This window comes from Callorhinus ursinus, unplaced genomic scaffold (assembly GCF_003265705.2).
Source record: "Callorhinus ursinus isolate GAN/ISIS: 27379988/994484 unplaced genomic scaffold, GSC_fseal_2.0 scaffold26, whole genome shotgun sequence".
NCBI classification, from domain to species: domain Eukaryota; kingdom Metazoa; phylum Chordata; class Mammalia; order Carnivora; family Otariidae; genus Callorhinus; species Callorhinus ursinus.
Genome location: NW_027397088.1, coordinates 22,239,734 through 22,260,603, shown reverse-complemented (window position 1 = coordinate 22,260,603; position 20,870 = coordinate 22,239,734).

Below are 20,870 nucleotides of genomic sequence, written 5' to 3'. Positions count from 1 at the left end.
TATAGAAAACTGCCCCCATTGCATCAAGTTCTGTTTCTTTTTTTAGAAGATTTTATATATTTATTTGACAGAGAGAGAGAGAGAACACAAGCAGGGGGAGTAGCAAAGGGAGAAGGAGAAGCAGACTCTCCGCTGAGCAGGGAGCCTGATGCAGGACTCAATCCCAGGACCCTGGGATCATGACCTGAGCCAAAGGCAGACGCTTAACTGATTGAGCCACCCAGGAGCCCCTACATCAAAGTCTATTTCTGGACGTCTGTTTTACTGGTTTGTCTATGCAGGCATCATTACTACAATGCTTTAATTATTAAGGCTTTGTGTTCAATTTTAAAATTTAGCAAGACTGGCTTCCATTTCCCACTGCATCACTTCTATTTCAATGATTCTCTGAAATTCTAAAACTTTTAAGGAATTTACTAGCTAAAACAAACACACAATGAGTAGTATTTTACTGGAATCACATTAGTTTCATAAATAAACTTAAGGAGACCTGATAGATGTTTGCCATGCTGCATCTGCCGAGACTAGAACACAGTGTGTCTTATCATGTTTTCACTTCTCTTTTTTGCTCTTTATCTAGGTCTTCCATGTTGTTTTCAATTTATTTCTCCTTACAGCCTTTAACTGCATACCAAATTTATATATGAATTTCTGATTTAATCTAATAAATTTTGTGTCCTAATTTATTAACTCTATGCATGTAGCTTTATTCTCTTGGTAATTTCAAATAGCCTAGAGGCTAGTCCCTCCAGAAAAACCCTGAGTATTAGAGCTGAAACTGGTAGTTTGCCTTGCTCTTGAATTTAGTGTGAATCTGTCTAATGGTTTCCACTAGTGGGTTTCTAATGCTGAGATGGAAGTATAATTTAACATGTTAAGAAATGGCTAAGTGTTGGAAAGAAGGAAGGAAAGAAGGAAGGAAGGAAGGAAGGAAGGAAGGAAGGAAGGAAGGAAGGAAGGAAGGAAGGAAGGAAAGAAGGAAGGAAGGAAAGGAGAAAAGAGAAAAAAAGACAAAAATGGTTGAGTGTTTTGAAACCAAAAATGGTTTTTGAAATTTTTCAAATTCTTTTTCAGCTTATACAAAGATACTCATGATTTTTTTTTCTTAGATCTATTAATATGATTAAAAAGTTTGGAAGCTTTACTTCTTTTCCTATTTTCTGGTCTGTTCTGGTCTGGGATGTTTGAGAAGGTAGCTTCTTGATGCGTTTCCCCATTTTCTATGGAAATATATGGAAATTGTACTGTTTATAACTCAAAAGATTGGATCCATTTTAATAAGGCCTCTATGTCATTGTAAAGGGTTTGGAAAAAGTTGGCTCAACATTATTTCTTAAATGTCATTAGATTTGATGATTATTTCTACATAAAAATATGTGCTTGATGGGCATTTTTCCCACTTCTCCTCACCCCACACCCCATCTCCATCTGTTTATTCCTTTTATTTTTAAATTTTATTTTATTATGTTATGTTAATCACCATACATTACATCATTAGGTTTTGATGTAGTGTTCCATGATTCATTGTTTGTGCATAACACCCAGTGCTCCATTCAATATTTGCCCTCTTTAATACCCATCACCAAGCTAACCCATCCCCCCACCCCCCTCCCCTCTGGAACCCTCAGTTTGTTTCTCAGAGTCCATACTCTCTCATTGTTCGTCTCCCCTCCGATTCCCCCCTTTCATTTTTCCCTTTCTACTATCTTCTTCTTCTTCTTCTTTTTTTTTTTTAACATATAATGTATTATTTGTTTCAGAGGTGCGGGTCTGTAATTCATCAGTCTTATACAATTCACAGCGCTCACCATGGCACACACCCTCCCCAATATCTATCACCCAGCCACCCCATCCCTCCCACCCCCCACTACTCCAGTAACCCTCAATTTGTTTCCTGAAATTAAGAATTCCTCATATCAGTGAGATCATGATACATTTCTTTCTCTGATTGACTTATTTCGCTTAGCATAAAACCCTCTAGTACCAGCCACGTTGTTGCAAATGGCAAGATTTCAGGGTTTTTTTGATGGCTGCATAATATTCCATTGTGTATATGTGTGTGTGTGTGTGTGTGTGTGTGTGTGTGTGTGTGTGTATCACATCTTCTTTATCCATTCATCTGTTGATGGACATCTTGGGTCTTTCCATAGTTTGGCTATTGTGGACATTGCTGCTATAAACATCGGGGTGCACATATCCCTTCATATCACGACATTTGTATCTTTGCGGTAAATACCCAGTAGTGCAATTGCTGGGTTGTATGGTAGCTCTGTTTTCAACTTTTTGAGGAACCTCCATACTGTTTTCCAGAGTGGCTGCACCAGCTTGCATTCCCACCAACAGTGTAGAAGGATTCCCCTTTCTCTGCATTCTTGCCAAAATCTGTCGCTTCCTGACTTGTTAATTTTAGCCATTCTGACTGGTGTGAGGTGGTATCTCATTGAGATTTGGATTTGGATTTCCCTGATGCCGAGCAATGTTGAGCACATTTTCACGTGTCTGTTGGCCATTTGGATGTCTTCCATGTCTTCTGCCCATTTCTTGATTGGATCATTTGTTCTTTGGGAGTTGAGTTTGCTAAGTTCTTTATAGATTTTGGATACTAGCCCTTTATCTGATATGTCATTTGCAAATATCTTCTCCCATTCTGTCGGTTGTCTTTTGGTTTTGTGACTGTTTCCTTTGCTGTGCAAAAGCTTTTTATCTTGATGAAGTCCCAATAGTTCAATTTTGCCCTGGCTTCCCTTGCCTTTGGCGATGTTTCTAGGAAGAAGTTGCTGCGGCTGAGGTCGAAGAGGTTGCTACCTGTGTTCTCCTTTAGGATTTTGATGGACTCCTGTCTCACGTTTAGGTCTTTCAACCATTTGGAGTCCATTTTTGTGTGTGGTGTAAGGAAATGGTCCAGTTTCATTCTTCTGCATGTGGCTGTCCAATTTTCCCAACACCATTTGTTGAAGAGACTGTCTTTTTTGCACAGGACATTCTTTCCTGCTTTGTCAAAGTTGAGTTGACCATAGAGTTGGGTCCATTTCTGGGCTCTCGATTCTGTTCCATTGATCCGTGTGTCTGTTTTTGTGCCAGTACCATACTGTCTTGGTGATGACAGCTTTGTAATAGAGCTGGAAGTCCGGAATTGTGATGCCACTAGCTTTGCTTTTCTTTTTCAACATTCCTCTGGCTATTCAGGGTCTTCTCTGATTCCATACAAATTTTAGGATTATCTGTTCCATTTCTTTTTAAAAAAGTTGATAGGGATTGTATTAAATGTGTAGATTGCTCTAGGTAGCATTGACATCTTCACAATATTTGTTCTTACAATCCATGAGCATGGAACGTTTTTCCATTTCTTTATGTCTTCCTCAATTTCTTTCATGAGTATTTTATAGTTTTCTGAGTACAGATTCTTTGCCTCTTTGGTTAGATTTTTTTCCTAGGTATCTTATGGTTTTGGGTGCAATTGTAAATGGGATCGACTCCTTAATTTCTCTTTCTTCTCTTATTGTTAGTGTGTAGAAATGCAACTGATTTCTGTGCATTGATTTTATATCCTGCCACTTTACTGAATTCCTTTATGAGTTCTAGCAGTTTTGGGGTGGAGTCTTTTGGGTTTCCCACATAAAGTATCATATCATCTGCAAAGAATGAGAGTTTGACTTCTTCTTTGCTGATTGGGATGCCTTTGATTTCTTTTTGTTGTCTGATTGCTGTGGCTAAGACTTCTAGTACTGTGTTGAATAGCAGTGGTGGTAGTGGACATCCCTGCCGTGTTCCTGACCTTAGGGGGAGAGCTCTCAGTTTTTCCCCATTAAGAATGATATTCGCTGTGGGTTTTTCATAGATTGCTTTTATGATATTGAGGTATATACCCTATATCCCTACACTGTGAAGAGTTTTAATGAAGAAAGGATGATATATTTGTCAAATGCTCTTTCTGCATCTATTGAGAGGATCATATGGTTCTTGTTCTTTCTTTTATTAATGTACTGTATCACATTGATTGATGTGCAGATGTTGAACTAACCTTGCAACCCAGGAATAAATCCCACTTGGTCATGGTGAATAATCCTTTTAATGTACTGTTGGATCCTATTGGCTAGTATTTTGGTGAGAACTTTTGCATCCATTTTCATCAGGGATATTGTTCTGTAATTCTCCTTTTTGATGGGGTCTTTGTCTGGTTTGGGGATCAAGGTAATGGTGGCCTCATAAAATGAGTTTGGAAGTTTTCCTTCCATTTTTATTTTTTTAGAACAGTTTCAGAAGAATAGGTATTAATTCTTCTTTGAATGTTTGGTAGAATCCCCCTGGGAAGCCATCTGGCCCTGTGCTCTTGTTTGATGGGAGATTTTTGATAACTGCTTCAATTTCCTTAGTGGTTATAGGTCTGTTCAGGTTTTCTATTTATTCCTGGTTCAGTTTTGGTAGTTGATACATCTCTAGGAATGCATCCATTTCTTCCAGATGTCTAATATGCTGGCATAGAGTTGCTCATAATATGTTCTTATAATTGTATTTCTCTGGTGTCGGTTGTGATCTCTCCTCTTTCATTCATGATTTTGTTGATTTAGGTCATTTCTCTTTTCTTTTTGGTAAGTCTGGCCAGTTTTTCAATCTTATTAATTCTTTCAAAGAACCAGCTCCTAGTTTCGTTGATCTGTTCTACTATTCTTTTGGTTTCTATTTCTTTGATTTCTGCTCTGATCTTGATTATTTCTCTTCTCCTGCTGGGTTCAGGCTTTATTTGCTATTCTTTCTCTGACTCCTTTAAGTGTAGGGTTAGGTTATATATTTGAGACCTTTCTTGTTTCTTGAGAAAGGTTTGTATTGCTATATACTTTCCTCTTAGGACCACCTTTGCTGCATCCCAAAGATTTTGAACAGTTGTGTTTTCATTTTCATTGGTTTCCATGAATTTTTTAAAATTCTTCTTTAATTTCCTGGTTGACCCCTTCATTCTTTAGTAGGATGCTCTTTAACCTCCATGTATTTGAGTTCTTTCCAACTTTCCTCTTGTGATTGAGTTCTAGTTTCAAAGCATTGTGGTCTGAAAATATGCAGGGAATGATTCCAATCTTTTGGTACAGATTTAGACCTGATTTGTGACCTAGGATGTGATCTATTCTGGAGAATGTTCCATGGGCACTAGAGAAGACTGTGTATTCTGTTGCTTTGGAATGGAATGTTCTGAATATATCTGTGAAGTCCATTTGGTCCAGTGTGTCATTTAAAGTCTTTATTTCCTTGTTGATCTTTTGCTTAGATGATTTGTCCATTTCAGTGAGGAGGATGTTCAAGTCCCCCACTATTATTGTATTGTTGTCAATGTGTTTCTTCGCTTTTGTTATTAATTGGCTTATACAATTGGCTGCTCCCATGTTAGGGGCATAGATATTTACAATTGTTAGATCTTCTTGTTGGATAGACCCTTTAAATATGATATAGTGTCCTTCCTCATCTCTTATTACAGTCTTTGGTTTAAAATATAATTTGTCTGATATAAGATTTGCCACCCCAGCTTTCTTTTGATGTCCATTAGCATAGTAAATCGTTTTCCACCCCCTCACTTTCAATCTGGGGTGTCTTTGGGCCTAAAATGAGTCTCTTGCAGACAGCATATTGATGGGTCTCGTTTTTTAATCCAATCTGATAGCCTGTCTCTTTTGATTGGGGTATTTAGCTCATTTACATTCAGGGTAACTATTGAAAGATATGAAATTAGTGCCATTGTATTGCCTGTAAGATGACTGTTACTGTATCTTGTCTCTCTTCCTTTCTGGTCTATGTTACTTTTAGGCTCTCTCTTTGCTTAGAGGACCCCTTTCAATATTTCTTGTAGCACCGGTTTTGTGTTTGCAAATTCTTTTAGTGTTTGTTTGTCCTGGAAGTTTTTATCTCTCTTTCTATTTTAATGACAGCCTAGCTGGATATAGTATTCTTGGCTGCATATTTTTCTTGTTTAGTGCTCTGAATATATCATGCCAGTCCTTTCTGGCCTGCCAGGTCTCTGTGGATAGGTCTGCTGCCAATCTAACGTTTCCCCCATTGTAGGTTACAGATTTTTTCTCCCAAGCTGTTTTCAGGATTTTCGTTTGTCTCTGAGACTTGTAAGTTTTACTATTAGATGTTGGGGTGTTGACCTATTTTTATTGATTTTGAGGGGGGTTCTCTGTGTCTCCTGGATTTTGATGCCTGTTTCCTTCTCCAGATCAGGGAAATTCTCTGCTATAATTTGCTCCAATATACCTTCTGCCCCTCTCTCTTTTTCTTCTTCTTCTGGGATCCCAATTATTCTAATATTGTTTCATCTTATGGTATCACTTATCTCTTGAATTCTGCCCTCATGCTGTGGTAGTTGTTTATCTCTTTTTCTCAGCTTCTTTATTCTCCATCATTTGGTCTTCTATATCACTAATTCTCTCTGCTGCCTCATTTATCCTAGCAGTTAGAGCCTCCATTTTTTATTGCACCTCATTAATAGCCTTTTTGATTTCGACTTGGTTAGATTTTAGTTCTTTTTTCTCCAGAAAGTGTTTCTCTAGTATCTTCCATGCTTTATGCAAGCCCACCCAGTATCTTTATAATCATCATTCTGAACTCGACTTCTGACATTTTACTAATGTCCTTATTGATTAGGTCCCTGGCAGTCAGTACTGCCTCTTGTTCTTTTTTTTGAGGTGAGTTTTTCCATCTTGTCATTTTATCCAGAGGAGAATACATGAATGAGAGTACAAAATGCTAACAGGGTAACAATGACCCCAGAAAAATATACACTAAACAAATCAGAAGAGACCTGAAACTGGGGAAAAATAGGGAAAGAAAAAAGAAGGAAAAAGAAAGAAGAAAGAAAGAAAGAAAGAAAGAAAGAAAGAAAGAAAGAAAGAAAGAAAGAAAGAAAGAAAAAAGAATATGATTAAATATGATCAGGCTGGTGAAAAGATCAGTGCCACACACTAGATTTTGGGTGTATTTTGGTCTGTTAGAAGAAACTGCCTCCCAAAATTTTAAAGAAAGAAAAACATATATGTACAAAAATAAGGGTAAGTATGATGAAGGGATGGAATATGACTGTAAAAATGAAAATTATAAAAGATTTTATAAAAGGAATTGATAAGAAGTTGGTTGAAAACAGAAAGAAAAGAAATTAAAAAAAAATGGGAGAGAATGTGATCAGGCAGGAGACTAGAACAAACCCACACACTAGAGACTTAGGGTATGTTTTGGTCTGTTAGAAGAAACTGTGTCCCAAAATTTTAAAGAGAGAACAACTTATATATATACCAAAAATAAGGTCAACTACAATGAAGGGATAGAATATGACTCTGAAAAATGAAAAATAAAAAAGATTTTTGGGAAAAAAGGATTGATAAGATGTTGGTTGAAAAAGGGAAAAAGAAGAATTCAAAAAAGAAAGAAAATAGAAAAAGAAAAAAGAAAATTAAACAAATTAACTTTGAAAGACTAAAGAACCAGGAGGAAAAAAGCCATGAATTCTATGTGCTATATTCCCATAGTGCTGGAATTCTGCCGTTCTCATTTATTGGTAAACTTGGTCTTGGCTGGATGGTCTTGCTGATCTTCTGGGGGAGGGGCCGGTTGCAGTCGTTCTCAAATGTCTTTGCCGGAGGCAGAATTGCACTGCCCTTGCTGGGGATCTGGCTAAGTAATCTGCTCTGGTTTGCTCTTGGGAGCTTTTGTTCCCTGCAAGCTTTCCGTACAGGCTGAGAGTGAAAATGGCAGCCTCCCAATCTCTGCCCTGGAGGAGCCAAGAACTTGAGGCCCCACTCTTCAGTGCGCCCCCAGAGAAAAGCAGTCAATCACTCCCATCTCCCTGGTCTCCGGCCACACTCCATGCTCACCCAGCTTGTCATCGAGCATTTCTATCTCTGGCACCTGACCCCGTGTGGAGTCTCCAAACCCAGCAGATCCCTGCGGTGTGCTCCTGCGCCGCTCCTCCTGGGGGAGGAAGGGGAGTCTCCCCAGAACTGCCACTTGTTGGGTCCCTGCTGGAGGAGCAGTGGCCCCACTGTGTCACGGATCACGGTTTATGGCCACCCCGAGCTGAGAGCCCGCGCCTCGGCTCCATCTCTGCAGCCGGCTTCCCCGCTCTGATCCCTGCGAGCTCTGCCGCACTCCGGCACCCCTGGTCTTTCTGTGACCCCGAGGGTCCTGAGACCACACTGTCCCAGCGAGGGTTCCACCCCCCGCTTAGCCACTGAAGTGACGTCCCTCAGCGGAGCCGACTTCTAAAAGTTCCGATTTTGTGCTCCACGGCTCTAGCACTTGCCGGTAGCGGCTGACGGGCTGATGGAGGCCCCCTCCCCCGCTGTCTATCTTCCTGTATATCGCCTCGGATTCACTTCTCCCCACATCCTACCTTCCAGTAAGTAGTCGCTTCTCTGTTCAGAGAGTTGTTGCTACTCTCCTCTTTGATCTCCTGTTGAGTTCGTAGGTGTTCAGAATGGTTTGATCCCTATTCAGCTGAATTCCTGAGACCAGACGAAATCTAGGTCTCCTACTCCTCCACCATCTTGCTCCTCTCCTCCATCTGTTTATTCTTAACTAGGTTAGTTTGTAGTGTATTTTTTTCAAAAAAATATTATTAATTTTTTATTCTACAATTTTCTGTTTTCTAACTTATTTATATCTGCTTGTATCTATTTACTCCTTTCTTTTGTCTCCCTTTATTCTTTCATTTGGATCAATTTTTCTTTTTTAAAATCTCTGATTCAGATGTGTACTAGTGTATTTTAATTGATGTATTTAATATTATACATTTTCCTTTGAGTGTGGTATTTGATGTATGTCATAAGTTCTTACAGGTACTGTTTTCATTATTGATATTTTGTCAATATTCTGCATATCCAGCTTGAATTACCTTTCACTCAAGAGTTGTTTAAAGGAGACTATTTAAATTTTCCCATGTATAGGTGATCTTTTTCACGTTTTGCTATTTTTTAACTCCATTATGATTAGAAATGTTATTGTTTTAAACAGAATGTTTGTATCCAAAATTCATACATCGAAGCACTAATTCCCAATATAATGGTGTTTGCAGGTGGGAGCTTTGGGATATAATTAGGTTTAAATGAGGTCATGAGGATGGGGTTTTTCTGATGGGATTACTGCCCTTGTAAGAAAAGGCTAGAAAGCTTGCTGTCCCTCTATCATGAGGACACCATGAGGAGGCAACCATCTGCAAGCCAGGAGGAAGCCTGGCTCCTTGATCTTGGACTTCCAGCCTCCAGAACTGTGAGAAATAAATGTTTGTTGTTTAAGCTACTCTGTCTATGGTGTATGTTATAGCAGCCCTCATTGACTAAGACAGCTCTCTTCCATATTTTTTGAAATGTATTAAGATTTTTCATATGGCATAATGAATTGTAAATCTTTATGACGTTTCTATAGGAACTGAAATGTATATTCTCTATTTCAGAGTGTGGAGTTTAATATATCAATCACAAGAACCTTACTAGTTACATACTATAAATCTTCTACACCTTGTCTACTTGATTTGATCGGGCATGCACTGAAAGAAGTGAGTTAAGATTTCCTACTTCATGTGTGTATTGTCTCTTTTTCCCTTGTATTGCCTCTTTTGTGGCCTTGCCTGCTATGCCATTCTTATTAATTCTAATAATCTGTCTGTATATTCTTTTTTTAAATACATAGTCAAATCACCAGTGAATAATAAAAAGTTGTTATTTTTTTTTAATACTTGTAGTTCTTTTTCTTTGTTTTTTATTGGCTATTTCTTAAAAAAGATGATTCTGGGCTTTATTGCCTAGGTGATTCTGGGCTTTACTGCCTTTGTAATCACTTTAAAGGGAATGTTTCTACCATTCCTCATTATTATAAGCCATGTGAACTACAGTTGTTGGGAGATGTCCTATATCAGATTAAGGAATTTCTATTATTTTCCTAGATTGATAAAAAAATTTTTTTATCAAAAATGGGTATTAAATTTTATTAAACATCTTTTATTCTTATATTGCTCTAATTATATAGTTTTTATATAAAAGATATATAAATGTATATTATATCTGCCCTTGAGTTCTGCATTTCCTTTTTTTAAACTTTTCCTCCCCTGCTCCACCACCTCCCATAGACATTTTTTGATTGATTAAATTATGATTTGCTTGCTTTTCCCTATACCATTTCTTTCTCTATGGATTTCTATTTTTTGCCTTCTACTCTTATTCTTCTAGAAAGTAATCCGTAATATACTTCTTATAAAAAGGTACATGAGGAGTCATTGCATATGTAAGAATACATTTGACCCATTTTAGCTGGGTATAGAATTTTAATTGAAAATAATTCTTCCTCTGCACATTAAGGTGACACCCTGCCACCATACCCTGCCACCTGCCATGTTGTCAAGCTGCTGATGAAGTTTCTTATACTTTATTCTCTTTCTTTTGTAGGTGTATTTTTTGTTTAAATCTGGGAAATTGCAGAGATGTTAATATTAAGTCTTGTGCTTTCCTCTGTGCTCCTTATGTTTTGATATTATTATTTAATGCATGCATTCTTTGAGCCCTCTCTAGTTGAAATTGTGTTTTCAGAGTTGTGTTCTCATTTTTCCTTCACCAGACCAGGTGTTTCTTCATGCTCCCAGGCTCTCAATTACCATTTTCCCATTTTAAATAAGAGCAAACTGAGGGCAGAAAACTGCAGTAATTTGCACAAATTCAAACAGAGCAAGTTGCAGGGCTAGGATCTGTATTCACATAGACTGAATCTTGAACTTACACTCTTAAGAGTCTGCTAAGCAAGGAGTGCCTGGGTGGCTCAGTCGGTTAAGCCTCTGACTCTTGATTTTGGCTCAGGTCATGATCTCAGTGTCGTGAGATCGAGCCCTGCATTGGGGAGTCAACGGGGAGTCTGCTTGAGATTCTCTCTCTATCTCTCCTTCTGTGCCTTCCCACCTCTCTCTTTCCCTCTCTAAAATAATAATAATAACAATAAAAGAGTCTGCTAAACAAGATGAGGGTGATCACAAGTCTATCATTCATTAAGAGTTCCTTAAGGGATAGAAATCTTTGTCTGACTCCTTTAGATCTGTCCTTTTCACAAATTCTTTAACCTTTTTCAACATCATGGCACTAAGACACACCAAAATCAATTAAAACCCTATCACTTTTGGACTTCAAAACTCCACCTGCACTCAATATTTTGCTATTCTGTCCTCCCTTGATACCCTCTGCCAAGGTCCCTGACATTCTTGGCTCTAGATCATCTCTCCCCATTTGGATTTGCTTGCATTTGTCCTTATTTGTTCTTGAGAAATTATCAACAGGAGATGTCCTCCAGTAAGTGTTAAACACTCCCATCCATAGCCATATAGATATTAGATTTAGGAGATAGATATCTCCAGTAACCACTTCAGTGCTTTAAATACAAGAGTCTGTGAATGAACATATGTGGGGTTGAAATATAAAAGACCCAGAAAATAAAGAGAAAGAGAAGAGATGGGTTATTATAAAACATAGGCACTAGAGCTTTTCACTAAACATCATCCTCTAGATTAGAATATACTTGACTAGGTAATGTAACTTAATATTAACAAAAGCATGTTAGATAAAAGATGAAAGAATCTTTACGGATGTTAAGCAATAATAAATTCAAGTATTAAAGCAGGCTACAAAGAGGTAGAAAACTTTTTGAGAGTACCTGGCCTTTTTTTCATCATTTATTTCCTTATTTTCTGTTTTAATCCTTGCACTTGCATTTATTCTGGATTTTCTGATATCTCTCTTATACTGTTTGGCAGGTTATTTTCTTACATTTAATTTTTTCCCCTACATTTCATTTTGACATATGATTGATTTGTAAATTCAAGGGCAAATAAAGGAGTTTGCATTTTTACCAACTTCTAGATTCTTGAATTTTGGTTTTATATAGTTAATTGCTGCCTTGTGTCAAATGGTTTTCTCACTTCTATTGGCACTAATTTTTAAAAAATTTATATTTAACAAGGTAGACTTCACAAGTTAAGTGGATGCCAATTAACCTAAAATCTGAACTGACTTTTAAATGCAAGTCATTCCTATCAAATTAGCGTTCTCTACAGATTTAGTAGATAGCTGTCAACACAATGGAACCTAAGCATCAATTTTAAGCAATTTATTTTTTTAAGTTTATAATATTAGTTTGATTGTGATTACATATCCCAAATTTATATAATTTTGTGCCAATTACTAAGAAGCTAGATGAATTTTGTATATTATTACATTTTAATCATCTTCATAATTAACATTTAATTTATATCCTTTTCTCTTTCCTTTTTCTGTCTACAGAATGTATTTCTTTGAGTTTGTCACACAAAATTTAGGCAATTTTCCTGCCAATTAAATGACATTTTATTTTTCTAAGTGAATTGACTGCTGGGGAAATGGACCCTGGAGACTAAAGGCCTGTTTATTAATAATAATTTAAAAAAAAAGCTTCCTCTCACACACAGACACATGAATCTGCCTCACTATGTCTTCCTTACAGCATGGCTCATAGTTTTCCTGGGACAAGGGGTGCAATGTCAAAGCCCACTTTTAAAGTTGTTGAAGACACTAACAAAGGAGGCTTTTATTCTGGCATTTCTTGTGCAAATCCTACCAGCCCAGACACGATATTCCAAGACAATGTGTAGAATTATCTTCAAATTAGTGGGAAGGGATATATAGATTTTTGGGAACTTTTTGTGCAAAAGTAAATCAAAACATTGAACTAAAGGTAAAAATGTTATAGTGGGAACTCCATGTGAATACTGATAGAACATATTAGATGATGCCCTTTGACTCACAGTTATTGTTCTCATTTTTTTTCCTGTACTCATTTCCTTTTTCAATCTATTTGGAGTGATTCTGCTTGAATAATGATCCTATAGTAACTTCATTATCCTTAATTATATTATCTTAATGTGCAAATTCAATCTTTTTCGGCTTTCCCTAACAAAGAAAAAATATGGCCAGAAGTTAGTAGTAGAAGCTTGGTTTTACATGAAATAAGGACCAGATAAATGTCCAGTAAAATGTTTATATCTTTTGTATGATATAGAGACATCAATTCTTGATGTCTTACTCAGACATGGAACTTAAATATATATGCATAGTGAGAATGCATTTAAGAACACGGGAGAGAAGTTCACTGGGAGAATTTTTAATTATATCCTTTACAACAAATGTTTGTTGAATGCGAATTGACTAGAGCATTTATTTCCATGGAGTATGTTGGCATGTCCACATTTGTTGTGTATTAAATCAAATTCATTTAAGATCATCTTACTTATTCATTTTTTAGCAGATCTACAAAGAGGTCATGTAAGTTGGTTAAGTTCATTCAGCTAAGAAGGAATAGAGAAAGGAATTAATGAGGCTTATGAGGTTTTCTGTTAATTTCATGAATATGACCCTCTGGGGACACAAAGGGCTATGATAAAAAACATCCATCATTATTCACAAAGGAGATGCTTAATTGTGCTTTCACCTTAACCTATTACCATACATATTCAGTCAACCAGGTCAAAATTTTCAGACCAATTGCAAAATTTAAAAAAAATTATATTTTTATTGAATAGAGCACAAACTGACCCTCCCATCCCAAGCAATATATGTATATACATATACATATATATATGACATTAGTTCCATTACTTGACAATATGAACCTATCTAAAATATCACCATTCTCATTCCACTACCCCATCAACTTAATCTAATTTGTATAGTAAAAATAGAAATGAAATTTTATGATAAACCTTTCAGTAAATAGACCTCTTAAGACCTTTCCAAAATTGATTTGCTTTTGTTTTTGTTTCTGTTTTCTTGTGGGGGAGGCTAAGATGTGTTTCTACAAACTTTTACTAATGCTGATTGCATGATGAAAGATATTCCAGTTACTTGGAGTCTTATGGTCATTAAGACAAGCCCCTGTTCTAGGGTAGCTTGTTTTAGCTGAAAAGAAGATTAGACAAGGGTTTGGCTGACAAGAAATTAATGCTTTAGAACACTTTTTTAGCATTTAGTAGTAATTAATACAAGTTTTACTTGTTAATGTAGATATTTTGAGGTAATAGCAAGAGGATGCCTAAGAGAATGATTAGAAGATTTAAATCAATTTAAAATTGTCTGACTTGATTTATCAGGTGATAACTTAATATTATCAAAATCAGGTGAAATTTCTATATTTCATTATGAAAATATGCATCAAATAATAATCCAAATAATTTACATAAATAAAAATATCTACAGTGAACCAGACTTTTGGCTTGAAAATAGACCAAATGTTTCAGATAGCAAAAACGTATGATTTTCATGAAAGTTGATGACAAATCTGGGTTCGATAAACCTTTTGTGAAAAAAAGTTCTAAGGCAAAATGATCCACAGCAATAATTGTGACCATCTGGAATCCTATGGCTAAAATTTAAATGAGGTCAAGTATTTTCCTTTTATTCATGTGAATTATTTGACCATTTAAGAGAATGCACTTGCTCTAAGAACAGCAAGAAAAAAATAGAGCGAGGTGAAATATTCCTATTTAACTATAGAGGGAACACCTATGGCAGATCAGACAAGTGTTATCTTAATCTTTACAGGAAATTGCAACTTGTATAGAATAGAAGCATAAATCAAGAGACTGATATGCAAGCACTTCAAAGGAAGGCACAGCATAAAAAGATTATCCAACACAGATTAAAAAAAAAAAGATCTAAGAAAACAAAAGCTCCAAGCAAGTCCAAATCTGTATAGACTAAGACAGAAAGGTGTGTCCAGGAAGAAGTTCCCATGTAGTATTTACAGCTGAGAGTGGGTATGAATGAAAATAAATTCTAGGGTGGGGAGCAAGATGGCGGAGGAGTAGCAGACCTGGATTTCGTCTGGTCTCAGGAATTCAGCTGAATAAGGATGAAACCATTCCGAACACCTACGAACTCAACAGGAGATCAAAGAAGAGAGTAGCAACAACTCTCTGAACAGAAAAGCGACCACTTTCTAGAAGGTAGGACGTGCGGAGAAGTGAATCCGAGGCGATATTCAGGAAGATAGACGGTGGGAGAGGGGGCCTCCGTCGGCCGCTTCTGGCAAGTGCTAGAGCCGCGGAGCACAAAATCGGACCTTTTAGAAGTCGGCTCCGAGGAGGGACGTCGCTCCAGTGGCTAAGCGGGGGGTGGAACCCTCGCGGGACAGTGGGGTCTCAGGACCCTCGGGGTCACAGAAAGACCAGGGGTGCCTGAGTGCGGCAGAGCTCCCAGGTATCGGAGCGGGGAAGCCGGCTGCAGAGACGGAGCCGAGGCGCGAGCTCTCAGCTCGGGGTTGCCGTGAACTGTGATCCGCGGCCCAGTCGGGCCACTGCGCCTCCAGCAGGGACCCAACAGGCGGCAGAGCCGGGGAGACTCCCCTTCCTCCCCCGGGAGGAGCGGCGCGGGAGTGCACCGCAGGGATCTGCTGGGTTTGGAGGCTCCACACGGGGTCGGGTGCCAGACATAGAAACCCTCGGTCACAGGCCGGGTGAGCGCGGAGTGCGGCCGGAGACCTGGGAGACCGGAGTGACTGCTTTTCTCTGGGGGCGCACTGAGGAGCGGGGCCCCAAGTTCTCGGCTCCTCCGGGTGGAGATTGGGAGGCCACCATTTTCACCCTGGTCCTCCAAAGCTGTGCCAAGAGCTTGCAGGGAACAAAAGCTCCTGAGAGCAAACCCGAGCAGCTTGCTTAGCCCGGACCGACAAGGGCGGGGCAATTCCGCCTCCAGCAAAGACATTTGGGAACCACGGCAACAGGCCCCGCCCCCAGAAGATCAGCACGAACAGCCAGCAAGCCAAGACCAAGTTTACCGATCAAGGAGAACGGGAGAACTCCAGCGCTAGGGGAATACTGCACATAGAATTCATGGCTTTTTTACCGATTCATTAGTTTTTTGAAGTTGATTTTTTTAACTGTTTTTTTCTTTTTTGAATTTTTCTTTTTCCCTTTTTCAACCAACATCTTATCAATCCCTTTTTTTAAAAAAAATTATTTTTCATGTTTTAGAGTCATATTTTATCCCTTCAGAGTAATTACCCTTATTTTTGGCATATATATATAAGTTCTTCTCTCTTTAAAATTTTGATATACAGTTGCTTCTAACAGATCAAAATATACCCTAAATCACTAGTGTATGGCTTTGTTCTAGTCTCCTGCCTGATCACATTCTCTCCCTTTTCTTTTTTTCTTTTCTTCTTTGTTTTTTAATCTTCTTCTTTCTTTTTTCAAACAACTTCTTATCAATTCCTTTTATAAAATCTTTCATAGTTTTTATCTTTACAGTCATCCTCCATCCCTTCATTGTATCAACCCTTATTTTGTACATATATAAGTCTTTCTTCCTTTAAAATTTTAGGAGGCACTGTCTTCTAACAGACCAAAATACGTCCGAAATCTAGTGTGTGGCACTGATCTATACACTAGTCTGATCATATTTGATCATATTCTGTTTTTATTTGTTTTGTTCTGTTTTTTTTGTTTTTATCTTTTTCTTTTCCTTTTTCTTTTTTCTCTTTCTTTTTTCTTTCTTTCCCTTTCTTCTCCCCTGGTATCAGGTCTTTTCTGATTTGCGTAGAGTATATTTGCTGGGGACGTTGTTAACCTGTTAGCATTTTGTTCTCTCATTCATCTATTCTCCTCTAGACAAAATGACAAGACGAAAAAATCACCTCAGCAAAAAGAACAAGAGGTAGTACCATTTGCCAGGGACCTACTCAATATGGACATTAGTACGATGTCGGACCTAGAGTCCAGAATCATGACTTTAAAGATACTAGCTGGGCTTGAAAAAACCGTGGAAGTTATTAGAGAAACCCTTTCTGGAGAAATAAAAGAATTAAATCTAACCAAGTCGAAATCAAAAAGGCTACTAATGAGGTACAATAAAAAATGGGGGCTCTAACTGCTAGGATAAATGAGGCAGAAGAGGGAATCAGCGATATAGAAGACCAAATGATGGAAAATAAAGAGGCTGAGAAAAAGAGAGAGAAACAACTACAGGATCACGAGGGCAGAATTCGAGAGATGAGCGATACGATAAGATGAAACAACATTAGAATAATTGGGATCCCAGAAGAAGAAGAAAGAGAGAGAGGGGCAGAAGGTATATTGGAGCAAATAATAGCAGAGAACTTCCCTAATGTGGGGAAGGAAACAGGCATTAAAATCCAGGAGGCACAGAGAACCCCTCTCAAAATCAATAATAACAGGTCAACACCCCGACATCTAATAGTAAAACTTACGAGTCTCAGAGACAAAGAGAAAATCCTGACAGCAGCTCGGGAGAAGAGATATGTAACCTACAATGGTAAAAACATTAGATTGGCAACAGACCTATCCACAGAGACCTGGCAGGCCAGAAAGGACTGGCAAGATATCTTCAGAGCACTAAACGAGAAAAATATGCAGCCAAGAATACTATATCCAGCAAGGCTGTCATTGAAAATAGAAGGAGAGGTAAAAAGCTTCCAGGACAAACAAAAACTAAAGGAATTTGCAAAAACGAGACCAGCCCTACAAGAAATATTGAAAGGGGTCCTCTAAGCAAAGAGAGAGCCTAAAAGCAGCATAGATCAGAAAGGAACACAGATAATATACAGTCACAGTCACCTTACAAGCAATACAGTGGCACTAAATTCATATCTTTCAATAGTTACCCTGAATGTAAATGGGCTCAATGCCCCAATCAAAAGACACAGGCTATCAGATTGGATTAAAAAACAAGACCCATCAATATGCTGTCTGCAAGAGACTCATTTTAGACCCAAAGACACCCCCAGATTGAAAGTGAGGAGGTGGAAAAAAATTTACCATGCTAATGGACACCAAAAGAAAGCTGGGGTGGCAATTCTTATATCAGACAAATTAGATTTTAAAACAAAGACTGTAATAAGAGATGAAGAAGGACACTATATCCTACTTAAAGGGTCTATCCTACAAGAGGATCTAACAATTGTAAATATCTATGCCCCTAATATGGTAGCAGCCAATTATATAAGGCAATTAATAACAAAAGCGAAGAAACACATTGACAACAATACAATAATAGCGGGGGACTTTAACACCCCCCTGACTGAAATGGACAGATCATCTAAGCAAAAGATCAACAAGGAAATAAAGACTTTAAATGACACACTGGACCACCTGGACTTCACAGACATATTCAGAACATTCCATCCCAGGGGAACGGAATACACATTCTTCTCTAGTGCCCATGGAACATTCTCCAGAATTGATCACATCCTAGGTCACAAATCAGATCTCAACCAGTACCAAAAGATTGGGATTATTCCTGCATATTTTCAGACCAAAATGCTTTGAATCTAGAACTCAATCTCAAGAGGAAAGTCGGAAAGAACTCAAATACATGGAGGCTAAAGAGCATCCTACTAAAGAATGAATGGGGTCAACCAGGAAATTAAAAAAGAATTTAAAAAAAATTCATGGAAACCAATGAAAATGAAAACACAACTGTTCAAAATCTTTGGGATACAGCAAAGGCGGTCCTAAAAGGAAAGTATATAGCAATAAAAGCCTTTTCAAGAAACAAGAAAGGTCTCAAATACACAATCTAACCCATACTTAAAGGAGCTGGAGAAAGAACAGCAAATAAAGCCTAAACCCAGCAGGAGAAGAGAAATCATAAAGATCAGAGCAGAAATCAATGAACTAGAAACCAAAAGAACAGTAGAATAGATCAACGAAACTAGGAGCTGGTTCTTTGAAAGAATTAACAAGATTGATAAACCCCTGGCCAGACTGATCCAAAAGAAAAGAGAAATGACCCAAATCTACAAAATCATGAATGAAAGAGGAGAGATCACAACCGACACCAAAGAAATACAAACAATTATAAGAACATATTATGAGCAACTCTATGGCAGCAAATTAGATAACCTGGAGGAAATGGGTGCATTCCTAGAGATGTATCAACTACCAAAACTGAACCAGGAAGAAATAGAAAACCTGAACAGACCTATAACCACTAAGGAAATTGAAGCAGTCATCAAAAATCTCCCAAGAAACAAAAGCCCAGGGCCAGATGGCTTCCCAGGGGAATTCTATCACACATTTAAAGAAGAATTAATACCTATTCTCCTGAAACTGTTCCAAAAAATAGAAATGGAAGGAAAACTTCCAAATTCATTTTATGAGGCCACCATTACGTTGATCCCAAAATCAGACAAAGACCCCATCAAAAAGGAGAATTACAGACCAATATCCTTGATGAACATGGATGCAAAAATTCTCACCAAAATACTAGCCAATAGGATCCAACAGTACATTAAAAGGATTATTCACCACGACCAAGTGGGATTTATCCCTGGGCTGCATGGCTGGTTCAACATCCGCAAATCAATCAACGTGATACAATACATTAACAAAAGAAGAACAAGAATCATATGATCCTCTCAATAGATGCAGAAAAAGCATTTGACAAAGTACAGCATCCTTTCTTGATCAAAACTCTTCAGAGTATAGGGATAGAGGGTACATACCTCAATATCATAAAAGCCATCTACGAAAAATCTACAGCGAATATCATTCTCAATGGGGAAAAGCTGAGAGCTTTTCCCCTAAGGTCAGGAACGCGGCAGGGATGTCCACTCTCACCACTGCTATTCAACATAGTATTAGATGTCCTAGCCACAGCAATCAGACAACAAAAAGAAATCAAAGGCATCCAAATCGGCAAAGAGGAAGTCAAACTCTCACTCTTTGCAGATGATATGATACTTTATGTGGAAAACCCAAAAGACTCCACCCCAAAACTGCTAGAACTCATACAGGAATTCAGTCAAGTAGCAGGCTATAAAATCAATGCACAGAAATCAGTGGCATTCCTATACACCAACAACAAGACAGAAGAGAGAGAAATCAAGGAGTCGATCCCATTCACAATTGCACCCAAAACCAAAAGATACCTAGGAATAAATTTAACCAAAGAAGCAAAGGATCTGTACTCAGAAAACTATAAAATACTCAGGAAAGAAATTGAAGAAGACACAAAGAAATGGAAAAACGTTCCATGCTCATGGATTAGGAGAACCAACATTGTGAAGATGTCAATGCTACCTAGAGCAATCTACACATTCAATGCAATCCCCATCAAAATACCATCCACTTTTTTCAAAGAAATGGAACAAATAATCCTAAAATTTGTATGGACCCAGAAGAGACCCCGAATAGCCAGAGGAATATTGAAAAAGAAAAGCAAAGCTGGCGGCATCACAATTCCGGACTTCCAGCTCTATTACAAAGCTGTCATCATCAAGACAGTATGGTACTGGCACAAAAACAGACACATAGATCAATGGAACAGAATCGAGAGCCCGGAAATGTACCCTCAACTCTATGGTCAACTTATCTTTGACAAAGCAGGAAAGAATGTCCAGTGGAAAAAAGACAGTCTCTTCAACAAATGGTGTTGGGAAAATTGGACAGCCACATGCAGAAGAATGAAACTGGACCATTTCCTTACACCACACACAAAAATAGACTCCAAATGGTTGAAAGACCTAAACGTGAGACAGGAGTCCATCTAAATCCTAAAGGAGAACACAGGGAGCAACCTCTTCGACCTCAGCCGCAGGAACTTCTTCCTAGAAACATCACCACAGGCACGGGAAGCCAGGGCAAAAATGAATTATTGGGATTTCATCAAGATAAAAAGCTTTTGCACAGCAAAAGAAACAGTCCACAAAACCAAAAGACAACCGACAGAATGGGAGAAAATATTTGCAAATGACATATCAGATAAAGGGCTAGTATCCAAAATCTATAAAGAACTTATCAAACTCAACACCCAAAGAACAAATAATCCAATCAAGAAATGGGCAGAAGACATGAACAGACATTT